Source organism: Heptranchias perlo, chromosome 29, assembly GCF_035084215.1.
Source record: "Heptranchias perlo isolate sHepPer1 chromosome 29, sHepPer1.hap1, whole genome shotgun sequence".
In the NCBI taxonomy this organism is placed as follows: Eukaryota; Metazoa; Chordata; class Chondrichthyes; order Hexanchiformes; family Hexanchidae; genus Heptranchias; species Heptranchias perlo.
This window is the reverse complement of record NC_090353.1, coordinates 10,553,179-10,578,524: the sequence shown is the minus strand read 5'-3', so window position 1 is coordinate 10,578,524 and position 25,346 is coordinate 10,553,179. Positions and strand designations below refer to the sequence as shown.

General features: G+C 42.8%; 1 protein-coding gene across 3 annotated transcripts in view; it reads right to left on the bottom strand.

Annotated features, from left to right (window-relative positions):
• Nucleotides 1–23,042, bottom strand: part of kdm4b (lysine (K)-specific demethylase 4B) — a 433,937-nt gene extending 410,895 nt beyond the window's left edge. For all 3 annotated transcript variants that reach the window (XM_067968101.1, XM_067968103.1, XM_067968104.1), the window contains exon 1: nucleotides 22,940–23,042. The gene's annotated coding sequence lies outside the window, so the exon portion shown is untranslated. The remainder of the gene's footprint in view (nucleotides 1–22,939) is intronic.
• Between the last annotated feature and the right edge of the window lie 2,304 nt (nucleotides 23,043–25,346).

Below are 25,346 nucleotides of genomic sequence, written 5' to 3'. Positions count from 1 at the left end.
TCTCATGCTATGGCACTAATATTTCTTTTCAATTGTCTTCCACATAAACACTGAATTTTGTTCCTATTGCTCTCCCATATACTAAAATACTCACCTTGTATCTGTTAAGGACACATGGTTATGTTCCAGCAGGAATCAGCTGATGTTTCTCTTCCATAGCTCAGTGGGGTTCAGGCCAAGCATAGCACCCAAATCACCACCTCAAGAAAGATTAGCTAATTCAGGACAAACCTGAGATCAACCTGGGAACTTCTAGGTTCTGTTTTGATCAGATTTACATTGCATTCAGAAATCTAACATATGTACATCATATGTAGATAGCTTCCTGCATGCCGACAAAGATCCTGCGTGAAAGTCAATTTCGTGATTTTTATGCTACTGAGATGTCAAGTTAGTGTTACCAATAAATGTTTTGAGCTACATGGTTCAGCACACCAGCTTTCTTTTCTCACCCCATATTCAGCCCCTTAGTTCCTTGCCCTTCCCTCAGAAGTACCTTGTTTTCCCTTAATCAGCGGCAAGAAACAGTTCTGTTGCACTCATTCTACGATCAAACCACTACACATCCTGAGGCAGTTCATAAATATTTCAGGAAAAACTTCCAAAAACATCAGATCATTCATCTTGTTGAACCAAGTTCAAAAACTGCCTGAACAGTCATACTGCTTCCAAATTAATTTTAATCCAACAATTCCCTTCAACAATTGCTAAAGATCCTCTAATAGCATTGGAGAAAGGGGGAAATGATCAAATACTACTTGAAATGTACCTTAACTGAAATTTAATTTTAAATTTAAAACATGTCCACTCCTGAAACTGAAGAGGTTACTTACATCAATTTTCATAAATACCCAATTAATGTAATTAGCAATACTTTGTGCTCAATAAATTGCATGAATAGCAAAAAATGTTTTTTTTTAAATTAGTACATTTTTCAGGAATCTCCTTTTTGCTCATCAGAATTGCAGTTGAACCCAGAGCAAGCACAATTTGACCATAATTAATTATTTTCTTACAATAATTTGCATATCCTATACATTAAAGGATTCCACCACATGATTGCCACTCTTCAATTGGTAATCTGTTATGCTATGGAATGCACTATACGAGGATTATTTCTTCTACCTGGTGTCATTCCAGGGAGCTATGTACTTGAAAATGATCCAAGTCAATCAGGCTCACGTTATTTAAAAGGACATATCAAAAAGATGATACTCAAGATTACACAGTGATCTGATTGGCAACCTCACAATTACCTTAGCTAAAATCACTGGATATCAAGAGAGACACAGTATTAACAGAAATAGCTATATAAATATTTCTAAAACAATCTCTGGAACCAAAAAAGACAAAAACAAACACAAGCGCATGCACACGTATTGTCATCAGCACTGAAACTTCCCACAACAGTGACATTAGTTTAAGCACAAAGATCCCAGAACTCACCAAAAAAAACTATCCTGAAAAGCTGGACATGAAGGCTGTAGAACCACTAGACAGGACAGATGGTGGCAAAAGGCCTTGGTCAGCAGCAAGAACCTCCAGTCCACCAAGAAAGGAACTAACAATATACTTTATACACACACATTGGCAAGCTATTTGAAAATAGTCTGTAAATTCCCTGCAGTAGAGGCTTCCTAAATGCAACAACACAGTAATCATGGGTTGGCACTGGAACAGACTAACTGGACAATTAGGCTGATCACATTCCCACATGGATTGTTCAATGTTAATTTTACAAAATTTTATGCCAAAATATTGCACTCTAACACAATGACAGGTTGGATTGCACGCTACGCAGAAAAATATATAGTTTTGAATTACCACAAAAAAAGGGGGAAAAAAATTGATCAAGATTGTGATTTTCACTATAACTCTTTTCCAAGTTAAAATGGACAAAAAAGGTGTCAGCACTGGCTCAGTGGTAGCACTGAGAAGGTTGTAGGTTCAAGTCCCACTCCAGAGACTTGAGCACATAATCCAGGCTGACACTTAAGTGCAGTACTGAGAGAGTACTGCACTGTTGGTGGTGCCGTCTTTAGGATTTGACATTAAACAGAGGCCTTGTCTGCCCTCTCGTGGAGGTAAGCGATTCTATGGCACTATTTCAAAGAAGAGCAAGGTATCCTGGCCAACATTTATCCTTCAACCATCATCACTAAAACAGATTGTCCGATCATTATCTCATTGCTGTATGTGGGGTCTTGCTGTGCGCAAATTGGCTGCAGCGATGCCTACATTATAACAGTTCAAAGTACTTCATTGGCTGTACACACTCGGAGGCATCCCAAGGTTATGAAAGGCGCTATATAAATGCAAGTTCTTTTTCTAGATTTTTATTTCAGAATAAAATCCTTTAAAAAGATCAATGGTACAAAGCGTGAAAGTGTTACAAAAATAAATAGCAATCCAAAACAGATTAGAACACTGCACTAAAGGCGTAGCAAAAAACTAAGATCTACATATAGCAGAGTAAGGACATGTATAAGCAAATAGGTACACAGGGAAGGGAAGGTCAATGTTCAAAAGACACGATGCCAGAGTAACTGGAGCATGGACAAAACATCCCACGAAACAGAGGAAGGGAACAAAGAGGGGGACACAAGTGTAAACAAAGCAGCAGGTGCAAAGAGCCAAAGCAAGATGAGGGGATCATCTTCTAAAGGATGAAACCTTATGGAGAAAATGAAGTTCACACCACAATCAGATCTCAAGGTCCCAGCCCCATTCAGTGCCCAATAATGTCAAAATGGGGACCAAATCCATAAGAATTTAGTCTAAGAAAGCTAAACAAAGCACAGCGTTGTATCTTCCATAGGAGATTGACTCATGAATGACAGTGTTCTGGATGCAAGTTGCAAACAGGAGATGAATAATTTAGAACAGGTAATCGTGGCTGATACTTTCTTTCACCAGCCCAAGAACACTTAAGCTATCTAATAAAACCTCCAGTTAAATTATTTTGCATTGATACAGAAGAGGGCAGGTACACTTTCAGCAACATTTTATTAAAAACTATTAAATTACTCATTACTAGGACAAAAGAAAGAACTTGCACTTAAAAAGCACCTTTCACATCCTCAATTAAATACTCGAAGTGTAGTCAATGCTGTAAAGTAGCAAACACAACAGCCAATTTGTTCACAGCAAGGTTCAACAAACAACAATGAGATAAATGACCAGATAATTTGTTTTGGCAGTGTTGGTTGAAGGATAAAAATTGGCCAGAACGCCCATGCTCTTCTTCAAATAGTGCATTCTTTTACGTGAACCTGAGAGGACAGACAGGGCCTTGATCCCTTCATTTTGCTTTGGCTCTTTGCTCCTGCTGCTTTATTTACACTTGTGTCCCCCTGTATTAATTTTCTTAGTTGTCTTCCTCTCTGTTTCGTGGGATGTTTTGTCCATGCTCCAATTACTCTGCTGGAATCGTGTCTTTTAAATGTTGACCTTCTATCCTCATCACTGACCCTCCCTTCCCTGTGTACCTATTTGCTATACATGTCCTTACTCTGCTAAATGTAAATCTTCCAAAAGACACCACTCCTGACAATGCAGCACTCCCTCAAGTACCGCAATGAAGTGTGAGCTTGGATTATGTGCTCCAGTCTCTGGAGTGGATCTTGAACACACGATCTTCTGAGTCAGAGATGAAAGTGCTACCACTGAGCCAAGGCTGTCACAAGTGATTTGGAAACCATGGGCAAATTTTATGTTAAAGTTGGGGAAATACCACAGTATTTGCTTAAAAGGGTGCTTTAATGCCAAATGGAGAAATTAAAGTTGTTCTTATTTTTCCAAAAACTTGTTTGAAATTTTATAAGCACTACCTCCAAAAGACAGTAACCATCTGATGTTACATCCAATAAATGGTCCTCTCTCTGAATTTGAAGTCAGTAGCTCCTCAGAGATCAGCATTGGGATCACAGGAGGCAACCACATGCTGCCTTTAGCACACACTTTTATGTAGATTGGGCTGGAGGGATGGTGAGGGAGGAGTAGCAATCTATTCAATCTAAACATCGCTGAAGTTAAAAAACTGATACAAAAGGCAATAATCTAAATTGTAACAGCTTGGGTCTGTGATGGGTTCGACAACTAGAAAGCATTTTTAAACCACAAATGTGCAATTTGGAGGGGTACAATCCCACTTATCTTAGTAGATAACAAAAAAAATCACAAGATTTCATAAGAAAGTTTTAGAAAAAACCCCTTTAACCCATTTGACCATAACTTTCCAACTCCACCTCTCCCCATTGCAGCAGCTAGCTGTTTCACAAGTAAGTCCAGTGCCCTGGGTACTGTTTCCAGCTGTTGATTGACTTATACACAAAAGTATTGACCAGAACACCAGAAAAACACTCTGCCCTTGGGTTAGTATCATCTTTAACATCCACCTGAACTACTGGAACAGGCAGATGGGGAAACTCATCTGAAGGATGGGATGTTTGACAATGCAGGGCTCCCTATTGCACTGAAGTATCTGGCTAAATTATGCGCTCAACTCCTGGGATAGGGCTTGAACTCTCAACCTTCTAATTAGTACTACCATTAAGTCAAGAGTACTACCATTAAGCCAAGCTGACATGATTAAGAAGCTAATGAGCCAATATCTAAAGTCCTCAAACATTTCTTTGAGGCTGAAGAGCCTTTGTTACTGAGGATTCAAGATCAGCAACTTTGAATCAGCTCATTTTCCATTTTTATTTAAGTTTAAAATGGTCTGCTTCTGCAAGATAGCCATCTCACAGTCACAAATCTGCTCATTTAAGTATTAAGATTTCAGCTCCCCGATGACCTAATATTACACCATGACAAATTACTAACTCACATTCACTGAATAGCATATTTTGAGAGATGAGGGAGGCATTTTTAGTAGACATATGCACAGTGCTCTAATTTACTTACACCTTTCCAGATAGTAAAATATATTACAATATGCAAAGGAAGTATTAGAAAAATTCCTCCATCAATGCAACATGAGCACTTTGCTCCATGACTCAATACTCTTTAGATCTAATTATTCATTTATACCATTAAAAATTAGTCACATTCTGCATCATGTTCCACATGGCTCCTGGCAAAGCTTTCCAAGTTACCACTGCAATACTGCTTTCAATTAAAAAACATTGCTGCAGAACACACAAAGAATCTCAATGGGATATTTATGCAAAGTGAAAATCATTCCTTAGGAATTCAACATCATGACAACCAGTCATTCTGATTTGTAATATTATGCAGGTTGAGATTTCATGGTATGACTACACAGAGCGTCTCATGATATAACCCAGAAGAATCAATAATTCCCCAAATAGGTAGCAAATGAGACAAGACAGGAAAATGATTATAAATGAAATTATTCTGGTGGCTAAATATCTTCAGAAAGAAGCTTGATCTATTAATGTAAAGCAAGTAAAATGCAACGTTCAATTACTGCATCAAACTCACTCAAGGTATGTTTTTTGGCTTTCCTCTTCTAATTTTCTTCCACCTGAACACAGGAACTCGAGACACCAACACTCCTCCAGTGCCTAACCCAAGATTCTTTACACATGAGCCCAGACAGCAGTGTTAAACTACTCAACCACAGTGAGAGGTTCAGAACCAAGCCCAATTCTGTCCTCACTACACACACTTCCAACAAGTCAATGGGTATCATTGAAGGAGGCAGAAACCTGGCCAAACTTTTCGTTTCCCTGGGCAATGAGTAATTGTAGCACCTGTTCGCTACCATCATCCTCATAGAATTATAGAATCGTTACAGCACAGGAGACCATTCAGCCCATCGAACCTGTGCCTGATTAAAATCAGCTAACCCAGGATAAACTAAGGATTGAACCTGGAACTTTCCTTGTCCAAAGGTTCAGTACCACACGACGTAGTGCATTAACCCTACAGAAAATTTAGCTATTTCTAATATTGCATTCACCAACTTCAGTTGTAAACTAATAATGAGGTGGGTTCATTCTTGGTTTGATGCAACAGGACAAATGTTGCACAGAAATAAAGCTAAGTACTACAAAACAGCCTCACTTCAAAGCAAAATAAAAAGACATACATGCTTACGATCACTTTTTTTTAAAAATAAAGATCAATGGTACAAAGTGTGAAAGTGTTACAAATTGAAAGAAATGGTTTATGCTGCAAACGATAAACTAATAAGGGAAAAGCTTTCTTATTACCAAAGTCCAAATGATAATTCATTTAATCATTCGGGACTGGCCCTGTACAATTTCACCAAGTCTTTGTGAGCTCTGAACAACCACCAGGGTCAAATGCGAGCCGTATCTGTCCTCATTATAGCTGGCTGCGTGCACCAGTTACACCATTTCCATCTGAACAGTGAAAGTGGGCTTTCAGTTCGCATTAGAAAAACTGCAAATAACCCGAAGATGCTGAATTGCAATGTTATCTTACAAAACTGAAGGCAAATGATTACTAACCCCTCCTTGCTAGGAAGCTTTGAAACCAAATTAAAACTCGGATTGTAGCAAACATTTGTACTGCCCTTGAGGGGTGGTTTTGGGGGGGGGGGGGGGGGCTTCAAAGCTTTTGATATCTACTTTTTTTTCCCCTTGTAGGGTGCATCTCATTATCTCATTGAGTGGTTTCACATGCTGCAGTCAGATAAGGCGAAATGTCTCAATAATTTCCATCTAGCAACTGATGAGGGCACAGAAAGACTTGGAAAACTGTACTAGTTAAACAGGCAAAACAAAAGAGTTGCCATATCTTAACGTATGCTCCAGCAAATGGTGGTTAACTCCGCTTTTAATTTCTTTATACAAAGGACAGAATTCCAGGCAATACCACTGTCTGGTTCAGTGTTTTATATGCAATGGGTATAACTTTACCACTAACAAGGTGCAGACTTTCTGGATTGATATCAGTGATGAAGTGCAGTACTTGCATTTGTGGCACAAACTACTGTGTTAACAATTCCCATGACATTGCTCCAGAATGACAGCCTCCCCACATCCCTCCATTGTTGGGTGGTGCAGCCTCTGGCATAAAATAGCCCATCTTCATCAAGCTTGCTCAGTTGCATGGTTTTGGACTATACTAGATTCAAGAACAAGAGATGGGGTTTCCCTCTGGCCCACCATCAGGGCTAATCCATCGCTGTGCAATGAACAGTTTTATAGAACACTGCAGTTGCTAAATGCAGCTGATGTGTCACATTTTCTTGAGGATTGCAACTCTTCTAACAGCTTGCTCGACCATCTTTAACCAAGTATGGATGAGATGCTATTGCCAACGTTAAGTAGGTAGATATCTGCATGCCCTTTGGAAGAAATGAGAAAAAGGAACATCATGGGCTCTCAAGGAGTCAAGAATTGGGGGCAGTCAATTAGCAGCCGAAAATTACTTGAATTCTGAGAGAAATGGAGGAAAGGGATAGCATTAAGATCTAGTAAGTATCTCCTTATGCATACAGTGTAATATATACCAAAAGCAGAGGCTTTTCATGATGCTGTCAATACATACTTGGGCAAAAAGCTTCATTGGATGGTAGAAATAAAATAGTTGCTTAACAAAATACATGTGTGACAATTAGAAGATATATACAAGCAATACAAGAGGTAAAAGCAGAAATGACCAAGCCAACAGCAAGAACCCTCTAACTAAAGTTAGATAAAATAGCATAACAAACAGTAATTTTTATCACTCCTGTGGTGAAACATTCCTAGAATCCCTCTTTCACAGTAGCAGAGAAAAAGATTCTACCCTGAAATATTCACCTTTCACAGTGAAACACCACTGCTGTAGTCAATTGAAATTGAAATCAATATGCTTACATTATCCACATCACAGAACTGAATTCTGAAATAACATTCACAGCAGAGATAAAGTTTCCATTAGATAAATGACATTACTGTTCTTGTTGTAATCATTTAATCCAAATCCTTGCCTATGGGAGTTCAGTATAACAGACCAACATCTCTAAAAAGGTGACAGTCACCCCCCCCCCCCCCCCCCCCAGGGCTACAAGGAATATCGCCCAGGACTACAAGGAATAAGCAGCACCTAGGTGCTTAAATGGCACAGGTCCAACAGAATGCTTAACTGTAGAATACAAGATTTACTCAGGAAGCCTTCAAGAATTCCCTTGCGACATCCTTTCTTGTAAAGTATATTCTTTAACACACAGCTATCTAATTTGACATCCTCTGCGTAACTCAAATACAACTTGAAAAACAAAAAAAAACCTGGATGTTGGGAATTTCAAAAACTTGACAAACAAGAAGAAAAATTAGAGTGAAAAAAATCCACTTTCCTAGAAGGATTGAGTGCAGGCCACACCCGGAAGGTCGTAGATTCGATTTCTAGTCCATACTAGCTTAGGTGATCTCAGAAGAGATAGCAAGTACTTTGATGAAGTGGTCCATTTGTCTCACGTGAACTTGGACAGCAAGTTTCTGGGGATAGTCAACAACAACAACATGCATTTAAATAGCGCCTTTAATGTAGGAAAATATCCCAAGACGCTTCACATTATCAAACAAAATCTGACACCGAAACATTAGGACAGGTGACCAAAAGTGTGGTCGAAGAGGTTTTAAAGAGCATCTTAAAGGATGGTAGATAGATAGGTGGAAAGGTTTATGGAGGGATTTCCAGAGCTCAGGGCCTAGGCAGCTGAAGGCACAGCCGCCAATGGTGGAGTGATTAAAATCGGGGATGTGCAAGAGGCCAGAATTAGAGAAGCACAGAGATCTCGGAGCGTTGTAGGGCTGGAGGAGGTTGCAGAGACAGGGAGTGGCGAGGCCATGGAGGGATTTGAAAACAAGGGTGAGAATTTTAAAAATCGAGGCATTGCCGGACCAGGAACCAATGTAGGTCAGCGAGCTCAGGGGTGATGGATGAAGGGGACTTGGTGCGAGTTAGGATACGGGCAGCAGAGTTTTGAATGAGCTCATGTTTATGGAGGGTGGAAGATGGGAGGCTGGCCAGGAGAGCATTGGAATAGTCAAGTCTAGAGGTAACAAAGGAATGGATGAGGGTTTCAGTAGCAAATGCGGGCGATGTTACGGAGATGGAAGTAGCGAAGCGGATACGTGGTCGGAAGCTCATCTCAGGGTCAAATAAGACGGCAAGGCTGCAAACAGTCTGGGTCAGCCTCAGACAGTGGCCAGGGGGAGGGATGGAATCAGCAGCTGGGGAACAGAGTTTGTGGCAGGGACCGAAGACAATGGCTTCGGTCGTCCCAATGTTTAGTTGGAGGGAAATTTTTGCTCATCCAGTACAGACAAGCAGTGTGACAAATTAGAGACAGTGGAGGGGTCGAGAGAGGTGGTAGTGAGGTAGAACTGGGTGTCGATAGCGTACATGTGGATCCTGACGTTTTTGGATGATGTCGCCGAGGGGCAGCATGTAGATGAGAAATAGGAGGGGGCCCAGGATAGATCCTTGGGGGACAACAGAGGTAACGGTGCAAGAGCGGGAAGAGAAGCCATAGCTGGTGATTCTCTGCCTATGACTGGATGGATAAGAACGGAATCAGGCAAGCTGGATGACTAAGGAGGTGTTGGAGGAGGATGGTGTGGTCAACAGCTGCAGACAGATCGAGAAGGACGAGGAGGGATTGTTTACCACGGACACAGTCACATAGGATGTCATTTGTGACTTTGAAAAGCACCATTTCAGTACTGTGGCGGGGCAGAATCCTGATTGGAGGGATTCAAATATGGAGTTATGGGAAAGATGGGCACGGATTTGGAAGGCGACAACAACGACTTTGCAGAGGAAAGCAAGGTTGGAGATGGAGCGGAAGTTTACAGGGTCAGAGGGGTCAATGGTGGTTTTTTTTTTGAGGAAGGGGGTGATGACAGCAGACTTGAAAGGGAGGGGCACAGGAGCTGAGGAGGGGGAACCATTAACAAGATCAACTAACACGGGGCCCAGTAAGGGAAGTTGGCGGTCAGCAATTTAGTGGGAATAGGGTCGAGGGAGCAGGAGGTGGGTCTCATGGTCAAGATGAGCTTGAAGGGGGCATGAAGGGAGATCGGAGAGAAACTAGAGAAAGAGGAGAGTTCACGGCTGGGGCAGGAGGGAACCTTAGGGGAAGTTTGGCTTGGTGGGCTAGGGGAAGGGCGGGAAGCAGCAGAGGCAGCTGAACGAAAGGTCTTACTCAGTGATAAGGAAGTCCATGAACTCCTCATACTTGTTGGTGGTGAGGGTGGAGGAGAGAGGAATAAGAAAACGGTTTGTAACGGAGAAGAGAAGCTGGGTGTTTTCTTTGAATTCTAGGATAATCCTGGAATATTGAGCAATTTTGGCAGAGGAGAGCAGGACCCAACAGTTCTTTATGTGGTCCCGCCAGATTTGGTGATGAATGTCTAAACCAAATGTCCGCCACAAACATTCATGTCTGCATCCCGTGGAAGGGAACGGAGATGAGGGCTGTACCGGGTGGGGGTGGGTGGGAGCAGTTGGGGGAACGACCACGGTGAAAGTTTTAATGGGGACAAGGACATTAAAGGTGGAGGTGAGAGTGTGAATGAGCAGATCGGTAGCTGCAGAAATGTTGTGGTAAATGGAGGGCCAAAGGCCAAGTTGAGAATTTGAAGGTGCCGTGAGTGACTTGGGCGAAGAGTTTTTTCCGGGGGTGGACACAGAAGAAAGTGGAATTGGGAGGGGGGAGGGGTATGTGGGTGGCGAGGGATACAAGGAAGTGATCAGAGATGGCCTTATCCGTGATTGACATAATGGCAGTAGAGAGGCCATGTGACCTGGCAAGGTCAGAGGGGGTGGCTGTGAATATGGTTAGGGGAGTTTATATGGAGGGAGAGAATGAAGGAGGATAGGAGGGCTGTGAAATCAGGAGAGGGCATGATGAGTTGAGATGGAGGTTGAAATCACTCGGTGAAGAGGATGAGGGAGGAAAGCAATGACGATAGCTTGGCAAGGAATTGCCGTGGTATTTGGACGGGTGGTAGAGAACAAGGATTTTAAAGGAGGTGGGAGGGGTGGAACAAGGCGAGATGCTCAAAGGAGGAGAAGGTGCCAGCGGAGTAGGGGGACAGACCAAGGTGTGATTTGGTGATAAGGGCGACACCACCACCGCAGCGGTCTGGATAGGGCAAGTGGTGGAAGATATAGTCAGGCGCAGAGGCTTCATTAAGGGGGAAGGTGTCATCACCCCTCAGCCAGGTTTCAGTCAAGGCCACAATGTCAATGTGATCATCCACAATAAGCTCATGGATGGCAAGGGCCTTGTTCACAAGTGGATGGACATTCTGGAGGGAAATGCAGAGAAGGGCAGAGCTGGCAGAGTCCACAGGGTCAGGGCTGGGAGGGGTCAGTGGGACACGAAGGAGATTGGTAAGATTAGCCCCCAGCAGGCACACTGGGCGGGAAAGTCGGCGAGAGAGCAGGATGAGAAGTTGGGGTTGCTGCTCGTAAGGAGGCAGTGACAAGTGCTTCAATGGGCTCTTCGGAGGATGCCAAGAGAGGCACAGAGGGCAGGAATGTCGAGAAGCAGGAAAGTAGGAAGATTAAGGGGCGCAGAGATTTGGGCGCAGAGATTTGGGCGCAGAGATTTGGGCGCAGGGGCAGAGTACCAGAGAGGGGAGAAATGAAAGGAGGCATGATGACAGGAGAGAGGGGCCTACGAGGGGTAAAGAAAAATGAAATGAAAACAGTTGGGGGGAAAAAAGAGAAATAGAAGTGATGGGCTCGGGTCCAGGGCGGCAGCCAAAACACGCACGCGAATGGACGCAGGGAAACTCAAGTTCATGGGCAGGTTAACAGCCAAGTCTGATTGAGAGCTTATTTCTCACGTGTATATTACTACGGATTACTGGATAACTAGGAGTTGCAAAATTGTAAGACCCCAAATGCAAGAATGGGTATTTATAAAACAAAGTCAATCTGTCAACACAATGCACCTAAGACTCAAATGGTGCAACCTGCTGTACTTTTAATTCAGCTTCCATCCACAAAGTTGGTTAATCACCTTACATCCTAAAGCGCGCGCGTCCACACATACATACACAAAACCTTAATAAAGGAAAACTGTGGGCCCCCAGACAGGTCAGTGGATAAATGCACTCCTTGATGTTATACTAAGACATACTGAAGTGTATATGGATCCTGATCTCAGCTGCGGCAGTTCAATTAGCCCCACAGTCTCTAGGTTGAAGGTGGGAGTGTCAGAGAGGGCTGGGCTGGCCGGGGAGAGAAATGATCCAGAATTCCCATTCTGGAGTGCTACTCAATAATTACAGCTGGAATGAGCGTGCAAGTGTGGAAATTAGTGAGGACAGAATTCATTAAGGGATGTTAAACAAAATATCCTACCGATTGTCTAGGCTCACAAATGAGGATTTAGGTGAAGCATCGGTCAGCCTGTGGAACAATACACAAGCTTGAATCATAGCCTTCACAGGGAGGAAAATGGTACAGAACATATATACTATTGTCACTTGTCTAGATACTGCAGTACTGATTTTTCTTCTTTTTCCCCTCTCCATTCCTTCCTGAAGGCACTGACTCCTTCACTGGGATAAGGTTCCACAGCTGGTGGTCACCCTGTGGTACCTCACCCAAGTGCCCATCATGCATCGGTTAGCCTTGAAAATGAAGCTGGCTATTCAACTGTAGAGACCATCATATAACCTGACATTCATAAACATATACTTTCAGCAGGAATCATTAATTTTTTCTTTCCCTAATTTAGGGATGCTACAGCGAACAGCACCACTACTGCTGCCGAGACTGAGACCAACCAATTCAGCACAGACCAAAGATCTGTACAATTCAGAAATGGAGACTTTAAGTCTAAATAGTCACAAGAAATATTGATACACCGTCTTGATTGCTCAGAAATAAAGATCCTTTCTCCTCGCCCACCCTTTTTTTTGCTTCGAAAAACTGATAATTGTTAATCGCAGTTTGAGAGTTCTGATGTGCAGCACAAGGTTATCACTACACTAAGGATCAGAGGGAAGAGAAAAGAAAGTGAAAAGTTTTAGTCATTGTTCCTCTAGGTCATCGATCTATCAAATATCTATGCCAATAGTGGGTTATTCAACAGTAATAGTGTTCGTCTCCAGCAAGTGGAATACTAAGGGTTATTTCACAAAAGCAACACCATTGTCTACATTCACTGAATTCATTTCCACTGGCTCTGCAACCAGAGGAGTCGTGTTCCTATTCAGTTAGTGATCTTATCAGGTCATGTATAAATCGCTGGTTACTTAAACATGTTTCACAACATTAACATCTAGTTTATATTCTACAAAAAAATCTTGCAGTTAAACAGAAAATGCTGGAAATACAGCTCATCAGACAGCACCTGTAGAGAGAACAGCCAATTTTTGTTTCAGGTGCACTGCAGCAACTCACCAAGGCTTCTTCGACAGCACCTCCCAAACCCACGACCTCCACCACCTAGAAGGACAACAGCAGCAGGTACATGGGAACAACACCACCCGCACATTCCCCTCCAAGTCACACACCATCCCGACTTGGACATATATCGCCGCTCCTTCATCGTTGCTGGGTCAAAATCCTGGAACTCCCTTCCTAACAGCACTGCGGGAGAACCTTCACCACACGGACTGCAGCGGTTCAAGAAGGCGGCTCATCACCACCTTCTCAAGGGCAATTAGGGATGGGCAATAAATGCCGGCCTCGCCAGCAACACCCACATCCCATGAACGAATAAAAAAAAATTGCTGCCACAGAATTGGGTTAGGGTTAGGGGACCAAAGACTCAAATGGTGCAACCTGCTGTACTTGTAATTCAGCTACCCTAACCCTAACGCAGAATTGGATGTCGGTGATGAGGGGTTGGTGTTGGGACCACTGTTCTTTTTGAAATATATTAATGATCTGGACTTGGGTATACAGGGCATAATTTCAAAGTTTGCAGATGACACAAAACTCACATGTAATAAACAATGAGGAGGATAGTAACAGACTTCAGGAGGACAGACAGACTGGTGAAATGGGCAGCAATATGGCAGATGAAATTTAATGCAGAGAAGTGTGAAGTGATGCATTTTGGTAGGAAGAATGAGGAGAGGCAATATAAACTAAGTAGTACAATTCTGAAGTGGGTGCAGGAACAGAGAGACGTACACAAGTCTTTGAAGGTGGCAGAACAAGTTGAGAAGGCTACTAAAAAGGCATACAGGATCCTTGGCTTTATAAATAGAGGCATAGGGTACACAAAAGCAAAGAAGTTATGCTAAACCTTTATAAAACACTGGTCCGACCCCAGCTAGAGCATGGATGATAGCAGAACTGAGGTTATACCCATCAAGAAAGATTGAACAGACTGGGGCTCTTTTCTCTAGAAAAAAAGACTGAGGGGTGACCTGATCGAGGTCTTTAAGATTATGAAAGGGTTTGATAGGGTAGACGTAAAGATGTTTCCACTTGTGGGGGAGATCAGAACTAGGGGCCCCAAATATAAGTTAGTCACTAATAAATCCAATAGGGAATTCAGAAGAAACTTCTTTACCCAGAGAGTGGTTAAAATGTGGAAGTTGTTATCACATGGAGTAGTTGAGGCGACTAGCATAGATGCATTTAAGGGGAAAGTAGACAAACACGAGGGATAAAGGAATAGAAGGATATGCTGATAGATTTAGATGATGTAGGGTGGGAGGAGGATCGTATGGAGCATAAACACGGCATGGACTTGTTGGGCCAAATAGCCTGTTTCTGCGCTGTACATTCTATGAATCGTGGCCAATTCTGGGCACCACACTTTAGGAAGGATGTCAAGGCCTTAAGATAGGATGCAGAAGAGATTTACTAGAATAGTACCAGGGATGCGAGACTTCAGCTACATGGAAAGCTGAGTTTGTTCTCTTTAAAGCAGAGAAGTTTAAGGGGAGATTTGATAGAGGTGTTCAAAATCATGAAGGGTTTTGATAAAGTAAAAAAGGAGAAACTGTTTCCAGTGGCAGAAGGGTCAGTAACCAGAGGACACAGATTTAAGATAATTATGGCATCTCCACATCATAGCAAAAGAACCAGAAGAGACATGAGGGGGAAAAAAATTACACACAAGTTGTAATGATCTGGAATGCACTGCCTGAAAGGGCGGTGGAAGCAGTTTCAATAGTAACTTTCAAAAAGGAATTGGATAAATACATGAAGGGGAAAATTTTGCAGGGCTATGGAAGTAATTGGTAGCTCTTTCAATGAGCCGGCATAGGCACAATGGCTTCCTTTTGTGTTGTATGATTGTAGGGGTTGGGACATACAATGGCTCAACAAGTTTCTCCAATAAGTAGCTGAATTGTGCCAAAAGATCCCAGGCTCAATCCCTAGCCTGTAATGACCCAATTTACCTTAGCCAGGTCAGCAACCAAGGTGTTACAGTGGGCTTTAGCACCTTAGATAAAGGAGGAAAACTTAAACCAGGTTTCTACTGTTGATCACCATTCAACAACTCCCATGTGGAGAAGATTTGAGCTCACTGTAGTGCCTTGTATTGTGATTAAGCATACCAACCCTCTCTGTCAAGACTTCCACAACTGAGCAAGGTACTGGAGCTTAACTAACACTTGGAGAACTATATCCCTGCAAGGAATCAATGCCTTCTTAGGGCAGAAATGATAAAATTGGCAAGAAAGAGACTGAAAAAGGCTGCCTCCTGGCATATTATTAAATTTTGGGATAAAAATTGAATATGTAGGAACATAGGAACAGGAGTAGGCCATTTAGCCCCTCGGGCCTGTTCCGCCATTCAGTGAGATCACGGCTGGTCTGTGACCTAACTCCATATACCCGCCTTAGCCGCTTATCCCTGAATACCTTTGGTTACAAAAATCTATCAATCTCACAGATTTAAAATTAACAACTGAGCTAGCATCAACTGCCATTTGCGGAAGAGTGTTCCAAAATTCTACCACCCTTTGCGTGTAGATGTGTCTCCTAACTTCACTTCTGAAAGTCCTGGCTCTAATTTTTAGGCTATGTCCCCTAGTCCTAGACTCCCCATCGGCGGAAATAGTTTCTCTCTACCTACCCTATCAGTCCCCTTAATATCTTGAGAACTTCGATCAAATCACCCCATAATATTCTAAATTCCAGGGAATACAACCCTAGTTTGTGTAATCTTATAATTTAACCCTTGGAGTCGAGGTATCATTCTAGTAAATCTACACTGCACTCCCTCCAAGGCCAATATATCCTTCTTACAGTGTGGTTAAATCAAGGTTGTATTTCACATATAAATTTTGCATCAATTTCTATTCTTAATGGAACTGCATACCTACAGTATTTATAATTTTAGCATTAGTTTATCCACATTTTACACAGAAGGCACATAATCTTCCCTGCAGCAAACTGATAAGTATCTGGGTAAGAACCAGCTGCAGTTGGTTCAACAAACAGATAAGATGGAGCGTATGCCATTGTCGGTATCCAGTACAGACCAGCTGAGCCAAGTTTGACCCAGTGACCCACAAACATCAGTGTTCCACTTATATTTTTCAAGACAAAATACACTGTAAATAATAAAGCTTGTAAACACAGCCCATAAAAAAAGATTTTACAAACAAAACTCTTACACTTAACAATACAACAGTAAAAGTGCCAGCATTTAGTCCATTGCAAATTTTTGTACATAGATAACTAACACAAACAAATGGGGAAAATCCCTCCAGATCAGAAAGCTAGACCGAGGAATATCTTGAAATGTATCACAAACCAAAACAGTTCACAAGAAATCACTAACTTTCAATCAGATTTCATAGATTAACTCTTATTACACTGAAGTTTCACTGCATCAAAGAGATCAAAACTGGGAAAACCTTGAAAAGTTCTATACAAATGAGACAAAGAAAGTGCATATTTTTCAGACCAGACCCAGCCTGATAGATTGCAAACATCTTTTCCAGTCCTGTAGACCTATGTTCAAAACGCCGAGAAAGCAAAAGCAACACCAACAGATACAGAAATTCATTGTATATAATGTACATAAGTCTCAAATCAACAACAGTATGAATAAATTTAAACATCTTGTTCAGAAATAGTCTCTTTACAAGTGCAGAAAAACACAAAATAAACATACTTCTGTGTTAGTCTCCCTTTCTTACTGACTCATCTATTTTATCCAGCTCCCACCCAGTCTTGTGTTTTGTTATACTCCGTGCTAGTTCAACAGACATTGTTCCTTATAAAGCATACTGACTATCTGCCTTTCTCCAAATGTAATGAATTTATCAAGTTTATATCAAAAGCTGACTAATGCCAGCAGGCCTTGGTCATACAACTTTAAATAAAGGCCACTCTGCTTAGTTATAAGAGCACCAGCGGTATTGTCCCACACTCAATAACTTGCATTTATACAGCGCCTTTAATGTAGTAAAACATCCCAAGGCGCTTCGCAGGAGCATTATCAAACAAAATTTGACACCAAGCCACATAAGGAGATATTAAGACAGGTGATCAAAAGCTTGGTCAAAGAGATAGGTTTTAAAGGTGTAGAGAGGCGGAGAGGTTTAGGGAGGGAATTCTAGAGCTCAGAGCTTAGTCAGCTGAAGGCACAGCATCCAATGGTGTAGCGATGAAAATCAGGGATGTGCAAGAGGCCAGAATTGGAGGAGCGCAGAGGGTCGGGCTGGAAGAGGTTACAGAGATAGGGAGGGGTGAGACCAGGGAGGGATTTGAAAACAAGGATGAGAATTTTAAAATCAAGGCAAGTACAGGGGCGATGGGTGAACGGGACTTGGTACGAGATAGGATACGGACAGCAGAGTTTTGGATGAGCCCAAATTTACAGAGGGTGCAAGATGGGAGGCCGGCCAGGAGACAACTGCTACAGATAGCATGTCAATTCTAAATTCCTGCCCACAATTATTAACTTCAAATATCAACTAAAAATGGTTTTAATTTTAACAAATACTGCGTGCAAAGCACCAGTACAAGACAGATCATTTCTACAAACCTATTTGGACTGGATGAAAAACATGGTTTCCAAAGCCTTAAACTCCCAGATCCAATTATTCTACTAGGCAGTCACTATTATGTTAAATGAAAAAATGACAGCCCCAACTTCACGCTGAATTCATTTGTAAGGATTTATAAACAAGTAAACTTAGCTCGTATCCATTAACATTGCTTCAACATATCAACCTTTAAAATATTTCTTGTGCTTTAGACTTTTCCCAGTTTTCTTCCTCCTCCTCTCCCAAATGTGCTGACTCTTGCTGGAATAATTCCAAAGGCAACAGCAGCCCTCCTGTATCGAACCTAACTGCCCATTCACGAGTGAACTTGACAGTAAATGTTGTTTGAACCCGTTACTTCTGCAGCTGTGAATCTGCTCAATTACTCCCTCACCGCCATATTTGAAGCCCTTGTCCCCAGTAAAACTCTTACTCTCTCCCAACCTGGCATGACCCCCTTCTTCACTCCCTCAAGTCCAAGGCACGCAAACTTGAATGTAAATGCACACAGCAGGTTCAGCTATTCATCGCCAGAACTAGCTGGACCACACCAAGCACTATCACGTCCTGCTCTCCGCTCCAGGATCATCCTGGTATGAAAAGATAACCCCCGGCTTCTTTTCTCCACTACCAATAGTCTCCTTAAACCTTCTCCCCTGCCCCCTCACCTCCAAGAAGTGCAGGAGCTCACGGACTTCTTTGTCACTAAGATTTAAGATCATCCGTTCAAATGCCTCTTCCGCATGGCCACCTTCCCCAAGGCTTCCCCCCAGCATCTTGCTCTAGTTTCTCTATCTGCCCTCATGCCCGCTGAGTTCATCTTGTCCATAAAACCCACCTCTTGCTGCCTCGACCCCATTCCCACTAAACTACTGGCCACCCAACTTCCTTAATCGTGCCATTCTTTCCCGCAACGCCATGTTTCAACCTCTCCAATCTGGTTTGCACCCCACCACAGCACTGAAACAGCCACAACCAAAGTCACAAATTACATCCTCTGTGCAATATCCCTCCTGTCTTCTCGACCTATCTTTAGTTTTTGACATGGTCGACCATGCTAACCTCCTCCAACATCTCCCCTCTGTTGTCCAGCTGAGTGGGATTTCGGTCAGTTGGTTCCTGCTTGAATCATAGAATCTTACAACACAGGAGGAGGCCATTCGGCCCATCGTGCCTGTGCCGGTTCCTTGAAAGAGCTATCCAATTAGTCCCACTCCCCCGCTCTTTCCTCATGGTCCTGCAATTTTCTCCCCTTCAAGTATTCCCCTTTGAAAGTTACTATCCATAACAACTCACTGCGTAAAAAAATTCTTCTTAACTCACCCCTGGTTCTTTTACCAATTACCCATCCAATCGTAGCCAGAGAATCTCCTGCAATGGCTTCCCTTCCCATCCAGTTACTGCTGGAGCTATTCTTGGCCCCCTCCTATTCCTCATCTACATGCTGCCCCTCTGTGACATCATCCAAAGATATGAGGTTAGATTCCACAAGTATGTCGACAGCACCCAGCTCTACCTCACAACCACTTCTCTTGATCCCTCCACTGCCTCCATCTAGTCAGCCTGCTTGTCCAACATTCAGTCTCAGAGGAGTCATAATTTCTTCCAATTAAACACTGGGAATACTGACCTCATTATCCTTGCCCACAACACCCCCTAAAAAATCCATTTTCTCGCCACTGTTTCTATCCCCCTCTGTTGCCAACGTCTCAGGAGGAACTGCACTGTTCGCAGCCTCAGCGCTGTATTTGACCCCAAGCTGAACTTCCAACGCCATCTCACGGACTGCCTACTTCCACCAATCTTACACTGTGCTGAGGTAGGAACGAAGATAGGCATCGCTGCTGAAACCCTCATCCATGCTTTTGTCACCACCAGACTTGACTATTCCAATGCACTCCTGGCCGGCCTCCCATCCTCCATAAACTTGAGCTTGTTCAAAACTCTGCTGCCCGTATCCTAACTCGCACCAAGTCCATTCACCTGTCAGCCCTGTGCTCGCTGATGTACATTGGCTCCCTTCATGGCCTCACCCTTCCCTATCTCCGTAACCTCCTTCAGCCCTACAACCCTCCGAGAACTCTGCATTCCTCAAACTCTGTCCTCTTACACATCCCCCACCTCCTTCATCCCACCAATGGCAACAGTGCCTTCTGGCATCTAGGTTCTAAGCTCTGGAATTCTCTCCCTACTAAACCTCTCTCTCTGCTTCTCCACCTTTAAGACCTACATCTTTGAGCAAGCTTTTATTCACTCCTCCTAATACCTCCTCCTTTGGCTCAGTGTCAATTTGTGTGATTAACGTTCTGTGAAGCACCTTGTGATATTTCCCTATGTTAAAGGCACTATATAAATGCAAGTTGTTGTGGTTATTGGGAGGGCATTACACTCTGAGCTCAATCCTGCCCTCACCTAACATACACAGATCAGAATCTTTAGCAGGTGTCACTGGATACAATCAGAAATGGGAACGCTGGTTGATTTTTCTCTTCCCTAACCCTTAGATGTGAAGTCAATTATAGCAGCCCTGCCACTGCCACCTCAGCTGAGATCACCTAACTCAGTTTAGACAAGGATCAAATCTGGCACCTTCTAGGTCTGTATGGCTGGATGCCACACCAGGTGACTCTTTTAGCCATAACACGGGAACTAAGTGGCCATTTTTGATCAACAGTTTTAAATCCATATTATCAAGTCTGAAAAGTTGCTAAAACAGCTATGGTGGCTAAAACCTTGCATTCAGAAGCGCAGCAAAGAATAAAGGACACTTGTTATTTTGAGACAAAATCAAGGATAGAGCTGTATTGTATCATTATGTGTCACGTATTTTCCGATAATAACCTAAATTTATTATCTAGAGATTAAGTTAGTCAGCCAACCGATTACAATGACACTTGGAGACCTTACCTAATTGCCAGCATTTTCACTAGAGTACAAAGGGTACTCAGAAGCTGGGCGGGGGAGGGCAGCAGAGTACAGCGACATACAAAAAAAGTACCTTGTATATAAAAAAAAATGATGCAGGTAATACTGCCTTCCCTTCCCCCTCCCCAACTATTTTTCTTCTCTTTCCTCCCATAGGTTTCCCCACAATATCCACATCAGAGAGAAAAAATAGGCAGCTGTTCCCAAATGCACTCTGATTCCAGTCATTAAAATGTACATCAGTGTGGCCCTGGAATAACCCTCCTTCCAATTTTCTTTTCGTGGCTGCTCCACCACATCACCCCACAGCAGTGGGCCAGAAACACATTAGTGTGGGAGACATAAGCAAGCCTATATCCTACTACTTTTAAACTGTAAATCACAACTGTTGTGCACATCAGCCTCGGATGCAATAAACCAAGTGTTATCAGCAGGTTTACTAAGCATATTGGTACCAATATTCTACAGGGGGAAAAAATAATTTCAGTCAATACATTTTAATGCACTAATACCCTTCTTGTATTACACTCTTAATTCATCACCTCTGTTGCTCTCACCACGACCGTACCCCAGCATTAAAGGGTTTAAAATGCTTAGAACACATGCTTGGAAAGATAAAACCTATAATTGCACTGCTGGGCATTTCTCCACAAATCAAGTGGATACAGCACAAACATTTCACATGGTTACCATTATGCAGTACTGAAACCTTAGCGACAATAATGATCCCAAGATAGACAACCATGACAGTAACAGAAAAAAGTTTTCAAAAGTATCCCTTTTTATTAACATTTTAATACTCAGCCTGTTTTTTTTAACCTCACGTTACATCTTTCACATGGTTTTACACAGGTCAAATTGCAACATGTTCCTGCCACAACACATTAGTTCATGTTTTGTAAAGAAACTAACCTACGTTCCATTTGAACCACTTACAGCCAGGCTCCAAATCAAGAAAGTTAACCACTTGCGACTAACCCAGCATAGCACAGTTGAGCTTGGATCCTTTACTGGGAAAGCAAGCTTCTGTCAGAAATGACAACAGGCATGCAACTTACAGACCAAGCCCACAACTTTAACACTAAAACTCACATCTAATGCTCAATATTCTCAATTCATTTCATCTAAATTATCAATTTAACAAATTCTTAGTCTTGAGACTTGCACTTCCCACTACAATTGTTATCCTTATTCTACATCTTTCCAAGTTCAGGTCATCATGCCACCACACTCTCTCGTACCCTCCTACATTTTTTTTGGCTTTTTGGCCTCTGCCTCAATCACTGTAATCAACACAGGACTGCCAAAAGTTCCATCAAATCTCACAGGACAAAAGAAAAATCAACATTTCCTGAGTTTCAACACTTAGCTGATAGCGATAAAGAGCAAGAACCGGGACTGATTTTTTATCATCCTCCCTAGCCGGGAGTATGGAGGCCAACTGTAGGACCTACCTCAAGAAAAGTTAAAAACAAAAAGAAAATATTGGAAATCTGACATGAGGTCAAAAAATGCTGGAAATGCACATCAATTTTTTTTTTTTTAAAACAGACCACTTAAGATTTTGGGTATAAATCCTTCGCCCAAAACGTTAACATCTAAAAAGCTGAGGGAGGTTATCATTTTGGGTGTAGACACTTCATGGGATGACGATCAAAACGAAAACCTGCATTTGCTCTTTTCAGCTGCTGGTGGGCTTGATCTGCATTTCCAGGTTTTATCCCAGATCCTTGGCTGACATATGACCTCCTGTGTTGACAATAGTAATAACGAAAAGGGTAAATACAGCCCCACCCCCCAACCCCATTAAATAAAATGCAGATAATTATAGCAATGATGTGGGTGTGCAAGTTAAAAGCTGTTTGTAAGGATCTTCATCCCCTCCCACTGACAGTTGGTGACACAGGCTCTGTTACTCTGCCTCTGATTGACCCATACACTCTGAGAGGATCCTATTGCTACCTCCCCCGCTCTCTCGCTCCCTCTCTAGGCCTAACCTCAGCCTGGTGCTCGCCCCCACACTAACCGGCTCATTTAAACCGTCTCTGCCGCACACCCCGAAGCCGACAGACGGTAGGCCATTCTAGGCCGTTACTCACCCACAGCGACCGGCTGACCGCTCGCTCCGGCAGCAAAGTGCTCGCGCACGGGACAAGCACTAAAGCGCAAAAGACATTAAACGAAAACTCAGAGTCAACCTAATCTGCCGACACCAAACTCCCGCCTCTATCGCCTCGTCCCATTGGTGGTTCTGTTTGATTGACGGGCGCGTGTACGCGAGCCGGAGCCGGCGATTGGACGAAACCCCCGTCGGTCTCAATTACACGCCCACCCACTCTGCGGAGGCGCTTCCGGTATCACGTTTGGTTGCAAAGCGCAGAGGATACGTGAGAAAAGCAGCTGCTGCACGGCTGTCAAACCAGTCCGCCCTGCAAAAATAGTACCACATCTATCCCTGCCGAATTGTTCAAACTCCAGCGATTTTTACACAACGCACTGGTTTTGATTAATTAATTTTAATTATATTTATATTTTATTTCATGGGACACGCTTGGTGATGTTGACATTTATCAAAGGACGCTGGAGCACTTATACTTTTGCAATATATTATACCGCCAAGATTAGCAAAGCCCCTCCCCCAGCCTGCTGTGATTGGTGCAGTTGAGTCATTGCTGCTGTTGAGGAAGGTCACAGTTGGCAGGGTGGATGTAATTGGATCTCCATACCACTCATCATCTAACCCGAGAGCCACACCTTCAGGGCTTGACAGGTTAACGGCTGGAGGAGGGTGAGAAAGGCACATGGAGCTTCGTAGTTAACCCTTCCAGGACTGCAATACACATTACCTAACCCATTTTGAACATCTTCCATTGCCATCAATAGCTTATTGTAAAAAGAAATACCTTTGGATGCTTCCAGCATTTTTTCCGTGGCAGCATGACTACAAAATTGGCTAAAAGACAACTGGAATTGACCAGTCAGTGGTTTTTCAGACAGGAGGGACGTATACAGAGGTGTCCACCACTGCTCTTTTTGATATATATCAGTGACCTGGACAGAGCATATTTTCAAAGTTTACAAATGTCATGAAACTCAAAAATGTAGTAAACAGTGAGGAGGACATAGACTGGTGTAATGGGCAGACACATAGCAGAGAAATGTGAGGTGATGTATTTTGGTAGGAAGAATGAGTACAATTTTAAAGGGGGTGCACAAAGAGACCTAGAGTTTACGGACACATCATAAGATAAATAGGAGGAGTAGGACTTAGGCCCCTGGAGCCTGTTCCGCCATTCAATCAGATCATGGCTGATCGTCAACCTCAACTCCACTTTCCTGCCTGATCCCCATAACCCTTGATTCCCCTAGAGTCCAAAAATTTATCTATCTCAGCCTTCAATATACACAACGACTCAGCATCCACAGCCCTCTGGGGTAGAGAATTCCAAAGATTCACAACCTTCTGAGTGAAGAAATTCCCCATCTCCCCCCTCTCTTGGCTGACCCCTTATCCTGCAACTATACCCTCTAGTTCTAGATTCTCCAGCCAGGGGAAACAACCTCTCAGCCTCTACTTTGTCAAGCCCCCTCAGAATCTTTATGTTTCACTGAGATCACCTCTCATTCTTCTAAACTCCAGAGAGTACAGGTCCATTCTACTCAACCTCTCCCCATAGGACAACCCTCTCATCCCAGGAATTAATATAGTGAACCTTCGTTGCACCGCCTCTAAAGCAAGTATATCCATTCTCAGACAAGGAGACCAAAACTGTACACAGTACTCCAGGTAAGGTCTCACCAAAGCCTTGCACAATTGTAGTAAGACTTCCTTACTCTTGTACTTCAACTCCCTTGTAATGAAGGCCAACACATCATTTGCTTTACTAATTGCTTGCTATACCTGCATGCTAACTTTTTGTGTTGTGTTTCTTGTACGAAGACACTTAAGTCTCTCTGGCCACCAACATTTAATAGTTTCTCACCATTTAAAAAACATTGTCTTTCTATTCTTCCTACCAAAGTGAATGACCTCACATTATATCCATCTGCCATCTTCTTGCCCTCTCACTTAACCTGTCTATATTCCTTTGCAGACTCTTTGTCTTCCTCACAGCTTACTTTCCCACCTAGCTTTGTATAGTCAGCAAACTTGGATACATTACACTCGGTCCCTTCATCTAAGTCATTAATATAGATTGTAAATAGCTGAGGCCCAAGCACGATCCTTGCGGTACCCCACTAGTTACAACCTGCCAACCTGAAAATGACCCATTTATCCCTACTCTCTGTTTTCTGACCGTTAACCAATCCTCTATCCATGCTAATATTACCTCCAATCCCATGAGCCCTCATCTTGCAAAACCTTTTATGTGGCACCTTATCAAATGCCTTTTGAAAATCCAAATATCGGCCATCACGTCCAGGGGACTTATCAGCTTTTAGTCCCATTAGTTTCTCAACTACTTTTTCTCTGCTGATATTAATTACTTTAAGTTCCTCACTCTC